Genomic DNA, 8,957 nt, shown 5'->3' with positions numbered 1-8,957 from the left:
TATGGTATGATTATTTAATTAATTATAACATTCTATTATAAACAATATTACAATACTTAATTAAATGATTAACAATTCAAGTGTTGCTTAGAGATTGCAGGTTATGAGTTACATTGGACATAAATGAATGAATAATGAAAATTTGTTAGGGGTGTATTTGTAAACTTATAAGGTGTTTTTGTTATTTTTTAAACTAATAAGGGGTAATTGATTTTTTACAGGGTACCGTGGAAAGGAACCGGAACCTGCATTTTAGGTTCCGGTTCCTTGAATCGAAGAACCTGCACTGTGCGGTTCTGGTTCCGGTTCCGGTTCCTTTTTTTGGGAACCTGCACTGTGCGTTTCCCATTTTCGGTTCCCCCGAAAAATGCATGGTACCCGGAACCGCTCACCCCTAACCGCTATCAAGTCCCAGGCGTTAGCCGACTTCATTGCCGATTTCACCCCGAGTACCACCACCCAAGTTGAAAGTGAGTTGTTATGTATGAACGACAGATTACCCTCCAAATGGACTCTCTTAGTGGATGGCTCGAGTCACGTGAATGGAAGCGGACTTGGATTAGTATTGATTGCTCCAGAAGGAGACATCATCCAGCGAGCAATACGATGTGGTTTCAAATGCACGAACAACGAAGCCGAATATGAGGCTCTCATAGTTGGACTTTTCTTAGCCAAAGAGATCGGAGCAAAGAGACTAGAGGTGAAGTCTGATTCCCAACTCGTGGTCAATCAACTGCAAGGCACGTATCAAGCACGCGACTCGAAGATGACATCCTATTTGAGCATGGTCAAAGAGCTGCAAGCCTAATTCGAGGAGTTCTCCATCGTTCAAATCCCTAGAGCGGAGAATTCTCACACTGATGCCCTCACCAACCTCGGGTCAGCCCTCAAATGTTCTTCCCAATCATCCATTCCTCTATTATTCATGCAGTGGCCAGCCAACTAGAAGGAACAACAACCAAATAAGCCGCCCAAGGAAGCCATGGGTGTTGAACTAGCCGACTGCTGGATGACTCCGATAGTGAGATACTTGGAACACGATGAACTCCCAGCTGACAAGAACGAGGCATGCCGAATGAAAGCAAGAGCCGCCAGATTCACCATACATGAGGGCCAACTCCTTAGAAAGTCATTCTCGCGCCCCTATCTCAAGTGCACAAGCCTAGAGGAGTCCCAGAGTGTTCTCGCCGAACTCCATGAAGGCGAATGTGGAAACCATGCTGGGGGACGCAGCCTTGCACACCGGGTGATCACTGTTGGATACTACTGGCTGACCATACGCACTGACTCGGTCGCTTATGTGAAGAAGTGCAACAGCTGTCAGAGGTTTGCTCACGTCTCACACCTCCCTCCAGAGCGACTACACTCTATCCTCACACCCTGGCCCTTCATGAAGTGGGGAATGGACATTGTGGGAAAGCTACCAACTGCACCCGGGTAACGAGTCTTCATGCTAGCTGTAACAGACTACTTTACCAAGTGGATCGAAGCTGAGGCCTTCGCACAAGTCAGAGATCGAGAGGTAAAAGCTTTCATCTTAAAGAATGTCATCTGCAGGTTCGGGATACCGAAGGAGATCGTCACCGACAATGGATCCCAATTCATCAGTTCAGGCTTCAGGGATTTTTGTGACATGTGGGGAATAAAACTGAGCTTCTCAACCCCCCGCAACCCCCAGTCTAACGGCCAGGCCGAGTCATTGAACAAGACCATCATTCAGACATTAAAGAAGCGGTTACAGAAAGCTAAGGGTGCATGGGCAAATGAGCTACCCGGAGTCCTTTGGTCATACCGAACCACGGCTCGCTCGTCAACCGGCGAGACCCCCTTCTCCCTCACATACGGTTCTGAAGCAGTCATCCCAACCGAAGTATTAATCCCGTCCACCAGGCTTCAATGGGCGGATGAGGAATCAAACAACCAGAACCTTTGCCAGAACCTGGACACCATCGACGAGCTACGCGAACGGGCAAGATCCGAAACGTAATTTATTAGCAACAGGTTGCCCGACATTACAACCGCAACGTGAGGATCCGTACTTTCAAAGTAGGAGATTGGGTTCTCCGCAGGGTCTTCCAAAACACCAAGGAGATCAACTTTGGCAAACTCGGCCCCACCAACGAAGGCCCCTACAAGATAACCAAAGAAGCAGGGAAGGGCGCTTACAAACTCCAGACCCCCGAGGGCAAAGACATCAGTAACAGTTGGAACGCCGTTCACCTCAAACGCTACTACTTCTAGGTGAACTTGTGCTTTTTCTGTTTTTCTTTTTTTATTTTAAAAGGATGAGTGGGCCTACCCACCTCCTTATAGACAGTCGGCCTCATGGCCAAACATTAATGAAGTATTATTCAGAAATTTTTTGTCTTCAAATCGACTTCGGTCGATCAATTGTTTGTAACACCTTCAGATCGGCCCTGCCTGATCCATGAAATCGCACCATCGAGTCGACCTTGCTCGATTCACGATAACACTTTTAGATCGGCCCTGTCCAATCCACGAAATCGCACCATCAAATCGACCATGCTCGATTCACGATAACAACTTCAGATCGGCCCTGCCCGATCCACGAAATCGCACCATCAAATCGACCCTGCTCGATTCACGATAACACCATCAGATCGGCCTTGACCGATTCACGATAACACCTTTAGATCGGCCTTGCCCAATCCACCTATTTGCACCTTTGAATCGACCCTGCTCAGTTCACAATAATACCTTTGAATCAACCCCGCCCGATTCACGAAAACACCTTCGAATCGACCCCACTCGATTCACGGAATCACCTTTGATTGGCCTTGCTCGACCTACGAATTTACGCCATCGAATCGGCTTTGCCCGATCTACAACTCACACCTTCAAGTCGGCTCTGTCCGATCCAAAAATTCATACCTTCAGATTGACTTCATTCAATCCAGGATACTACGTATGCGGTCGGCCAAACCAAGTGAATGGTTCTTGCACCTTCAATAAGCAAAACACCAACCTAGCCCAACATAAGGCCTACATGCCTTAGCCACTGGGCCACACTAAAGTAACAAACACAATATAGTGCATCTACAAGTAAAGAGGGAATGAACAGCTCACTCATCCATGAAGAAAGTATCAAAAGTTAAAACAACCAAGTATAATACATACAGCCTCAAACGGCTCAGTTCAGAGTACAAAAAGGCACACACGCCAAGAAAAAGGGTATCACAGGCCCCAAAATACATAAACAAAAAGAAAACTAAGTATCTGCAGTTCGAGTCACCTCCTCCATCTCTGACTCGGTCGTCATGTCTGCACCGCCAGCACCCGTCCCAGCAGCCTGGTCACTCACATCCCCAGCACTTGACGGACCTGGTCGACTAACAAGGTCAGGCATCTGCTCCTCGTCCTGCCCTCTCGGATAACCGTCTCCCTCTTCCAGCAACTCCTGCATGAGCTGGATGTCTTTGTCCGGATCATAGTAAAAGGTCCTTCCTTCCTTGAACTCAAGCATGAGTTCACCCCGGGCCTTAATGATAGCGTCATCAGCAATAGAAATACACCGCTCCCTGAGAGACTCGATATCTGTGGTCTTCTCGGCTAACTCACGTCTCAACCTCTTCAGCTCACACTCGCTGTCCCTCAGAAGCTGCTGACTCTCATGCTCGGCCTTCTGTGCTGCTGCCTCTCTCTGGCCCAAGCTGGCGTTCGCCTTGGATACATCTTGTATCCGCTTCTCCTACGCCACCACAGACTTCCTCAGATAAAGACTGCTGGTGAACACCTGCACAACAAAACAGTATCATCAGAATGAAATTCAGGAACAAAAATAACGTAAACTACTGCTATACCTGAAAGGCGCGGGCCACCCCCCAATCAGCCGCAGCAACTACACCCATCTGGTTCAAACGCGCCTTGTCTGCCGGGAACAAAAAGGAGTCGGCCAGCTTGCTCATGGCAGTCGCGTCAGAATAAGTCGACACGGTAGCCGAAAACTTGAATGTAATCGTCCCGGCCTCCTCATCCATGACCGCGGTCTGGGACAATCCAGCTCCCGCCGCTGGCTACTGACTCGGCGGCGTCGCTAACATATCCTCCACTCTCCTATCCTCCCTGGCCAAGGATTCCCTCCTCCTCTTCCCCCGACGCCGGGCGATGGACTCGCTTGTACTAGGGACGATCAAATTCTTCATCAGTGTCTCTGCAAGCGCAAACTCTCTAATAGTTAGTGGGTTCAGCCCGGACTCACCAAAAATGATATGATTGTAGTACCGACTCAGAAGCACGTCCTAGGTCTGCTTCAGCAAAGGGAAAGGAGTACCTCGTTGGATCGCCTCTACACCAGCCCAAAGAATGCTGGTCCTCAGATTGGACTATGCTAGCACTACTTACCAATCCCTCTACTCCGACGGGATAGCTAACATCTTCTGAGTCACAATGTCTAAGCCGTCCCCGCTCTGCCCAGCCCAATTGTACTCAAGCTCTGCAAACAAAAAACACAATCAAGATTTAGTAATCAAAGTACAAAAGAAACAACAAGTTCTCACCGGTAGCTCGCTAGCCGCTCGGGATCTCGCCTTGTCCCCTCTCTCCAAAGACAGCCTGACCCCTAATGAAAAAGTATCGATCCTCCAGTTTTTGTTGCTGGACCGCAGGTCGGTCACCAAGTGAGACCGATCATGCCTCGGGTTCATCAGATAACGACCCTTCTCCTTGTCATTCTCCTTTAAGAAGTACAAGTACAACAGCTTGTGCAATCCATACCTCACCTGGTTCCGAACACAGAGGTCCTCCAGAGCCATCAGCAATCTCCAACCATTCAGCATGAGCTGAGACGGAGCAATCATGAAGTGGTTCAACACCTCCCAGACGAGGCGAGGGATAGGTAACATCAACCCATCGTAAAACCACTTCTCGTAAACACTAACCCAGTCCTGTGCCTCCCAATCGACTCACTCGTACGATCGCAGTGCTCGGATATCAACTGAACTCGGAATATGGTACAAAGTCTGGATGCGCCACACATCGTTTTCCTTAAGCGCGGGCGGATAATCCCTAGTCAAGTTCTGCTGCCCTGTTGACTTGGCTCTTCCTTAGAGCTGCTATTAGATGAAGACGGACTACCAGCTCCTTCAGAATCTTCCCCACTTCTCCCATGCCTATCTGAACTACTCGAATCGGGAGTACTCGTCCCTGGGGCAACTACACTAACTTCAGTCGATACCCCAATCGGAACGCCCCCTTCAGGCATCATCACTATGGTAGGGGCACGTTCATACTCGTCACCAGCATCTGCCACAACTCCGCTCGAACTAGCTGACTCAGAGTCGGACATGATATCTTGATCGCCCAACCCGACTGACCAACTCGATCCTTGCTTCCAAACTCCCAAAAAACCTAAGTGTCAACAGCCACTCGCCCTTAATAACCGACCGAGCAGAACAATGCACCCAGTTCCTGCTCCTCCTTCAACACCAGTCGACCTGTCAACGTCAACAAACTGTCAACTCTCACAAGCCTAAGCTCCGATCTACCCTCTCTGCCGACTGACCCAATCCAGAGTCAACAGTCTTTCCTCGCTCGCCCCAAAAGACCAACCTACCTACCTTCAAGCTCACCCCTGTGAGTCTACTCGCCCATGCCCACCGACTCACCAGTCCAAGCACTCACTCACCGATCCACCCATTCGGTATGGATGACTGATCCCTTACTCGAGTCCATCCTTCTCATGATCCACTCACACTCGGTCGGACCAATCAAATGACCTATCTATCCCACTTACCTGCCACTTATAACCTAGATCCACCTTAGTCGCTTGATTCGGCTAGACATACCGACCGAGCCGAATCAAGGTGCTACGTAACACGACTTCGCCTCCCTTTTTTCCATCCAAAATTCCAGAAAATACCAAAAAACTGGGGAAAACCGCCGAAAACTCACCAAAAATCCAAAAGTTCAAGCCTATTCCAGAAAACCAAAACTCCAAAACACCTCAAAACCAATCGAAACAACACAAATTTCGTCCTATTCTCCAAAAAATTCAGCAAACAAAAACCAAAGAATTAATCCAAAGAAGAGAACACTTACCGTAAAATGACAGACTATAGAAAGGAAGCCGCCGTTGCATGAAGAAACTGAAACATTAAAAAGAAAGAAAGAAGAAAATTTTCGTTTCAAATGAGAATGGAAAATGAAAAATGCAAGGAAGAAAGACGAACAGACCGCCCTTGCGTTTTATAAAGAAACTCTGACAGAAGCAAACATGTGGCAACCTGCGATTGATCCACCGTCAGAGCGACGTTTCATTTTCCCGCTTCCAAAATGAAAGGATCATCATCACCGTACGCGTGGCAAAGATCCACGGCACCTAGGGAACTGCAACGACGTACGAAAGCCTGGATCGACCGCCCTGACATCCCTACCGAGTCAGCACACGACTGTTAGTGGACTCAACATGCCCCCATGATTCACAAGCTCAGTAGGCCCTCTCGACTGGTCGATCAACTTGGAACGGCCCGGTTCAAGCTCTCTCTGGATGAACAAGGTAGGGGCCCCACCCATTCATTCTTCCGTAGCAGACGAGTGGGCAACCAATGGTCAAAGCTCGCACATTACATACCCTTGACCACCCGAGTACTCCGACCGAGCAAACCCTTAGTTCAATATAGTCCCTAACTCATTCGACCCGACATACCGAATTGACACCCCGGTTATAAGATGATACTTCACCTCTTCGGTCGATAGGACATACCGAAAGAGCATGCAAGCCCAGAAGCCTCGTTGTCTCAATTCCTTCGACCTTCCATACTGACCAGGCATACCACCTCGCGATGAGGGCATACTGCAGATTGATAATGGGTACCGGACGACCCCCGACCAAGAATCACTTGCAATAATCGGATCAGTCGCGCCAACAATAGGTCGTCCAGGAAGGATGACCGACCACGCCTGAATCATTTTTTACTCTTCGACTTAAGAAACTCTTAACTCAGAGAGTGGGGGACAAACTGTTAGGGCCAAAAATTGTCTTTGACCCAAATAGGAAAACAAGCCTGATAGTGTGGAAGAGACCAGGCCCAAATCCCGATGCGACCCAATCCGGATTAGGCCCATTTGATACAAGATACAGCCTGCCCAAACCATCCGAGCACAAGCCTCCTAATCCCAGTTCACTCCCTGGATCCTCGAACGAATCCAGAGCCCACGGCCCCCACATATCACTTTCCTATTCCTGATCACTCTCTTATTCGAGGTCACCTTCCTGTTCAGATCACTTTCCTACTTGAAGTTTTTTATTCTCCTATCCGGACGCTAGTAAGACAGCTCACCACCGCCCTAACTCCTCTAGGGTTGTATCATAATCGCACTAGGACTCCTACTTCTACCAGGATTGGGAGACTAGACAGTCACTATATAAACAGAGGCCAACCTTCTCACAAGAGAGATTAGATTACACCTTCACACCCGAAGCTCTGACTTGAGAGCTCCACATCACTGCCGTAGTCACAGTCCCCGACTAGACTTCCAGTAACCTCTCTACTCCCTAGCCCTCACTACACTAGCCTCTTTTAGCCTTGCTGACTTGAGCGTCGGAGTGCCTACGGCAAACACCACCCCGGTGTTTTCTGTTCGCTTCACTCTTGTTTCTCTACGTGTACAGGTGCAGCGGATCGCTAGTGGCCTCAACCTCACGGGATCAGACCCCCTTTTCCGAACAGGTAGATTTTTGCGTCTACATAATTCACACACACTAGCCAGTATACTAGTACTACTTCAAGCATCAAAGCCAAAGGGAAAAAGGATATGATTTAACTATCTTTGGGTGAATGACTGGTTCGATAGGAACTATTCGGCGTATTATTCAAGATGTTATGAGTTCGAGTCTCTCCTCGATTGCTAATAGGGGTAACCACTAAAACTCTTATCCAGTCAATAGTTTTAATATCTTAGGGATTAGTTGATATACGTGTAAGCTGGCCCAAACACCCCCGGTCATAAAAAAAAAAAAAAAAGATATGATTTTAATTTTCATAATATTTAAGTTTTGCACGAAACTGTTCAGATATTAAACTTGATTTTGATTCATAAAGTATTGGTTATTATTTATCTTATGCCTAATGTGATTTTTGTCCTAATTATCATCTTTAACCCTTTTTAGTATTCATATATATGTCAATATCTCATTCAAGTGATAGATAGTAGATGTTAGTAAATAATTAAAAAAAAAATGTATATTATGTCATGACTTGACAAGAGTTCTATATCGATGGGGCAGAACATGGGCCAAAGGTATATAACCTTGGCTATAGGAGCGGACCCAACTTTGGGCCTACCCTCACATTTTTTTTTTTTTTTAAAAAAAAAAATACTTATATAGGTTCACAAAAAATTGCTATTAATATATATATCTAGACCTGCCTTCAGATTTTTTTTAAAATAAGAATTATTATACATATATCCAAACTTACCAAAAACGTACTATATATGTATATATATATATTCCAGACCCATATCATATTAAAAGTTTAAAACTCTTTCCACTCTTCTCCACGACTCCACCTGCTTTTATATATATATTCCAAACCCATATCATATTAAAAGTTTAAAACTCTTTCCACTCTTCTCCATGACTCCACCTGCTTTTTATGATTTTATCCCCAAAATTATTTACTCTCATTCTCTCTTTCTTTTTCTCATGCTATTCGCTCTTAAAACTTTTGAAGACTAAAATTGTTGAAGCTTTCACTACTCAAGGTGCCACAATTAGTTCCAGTTTTTGTTTTATCAGTTTTAGGTATGTGTATTACTCATTTCAATTTAGTTTATTTTAGGGTTGAATTATGCTTGTTTTTTGGAGGCTTTTTATTCTAATTTGATAGAAAAAAGCATAGATCTTGTGAGTTTATTTTGTGTTTTGTGTCTAAGAATGTTTCTGTTTTCCCAAATTAAACCTTAAATATATTTTACTAGGCGTTATTCTTCACCTT

Source organism: Pistacia vera, unplaced genomic scaffold (assembly GCF_008641045.1).
Source record: "Pistacia vera cultivar Batoury unplaced genomic scaffold, PisVer_v2 Contig255, whole genome shotgun sequence".
NCBI lineage: Eukaryota > Viridiplantae > Streptophyta > Magnoliopsida > Sapindales > Anacardiaceae > Pistacia > Pistacia vera.
The sequence above is the reverse complement of the archived record's forward strand: the minus strand, read 5'-3'. Positions refer to the sequence as shown.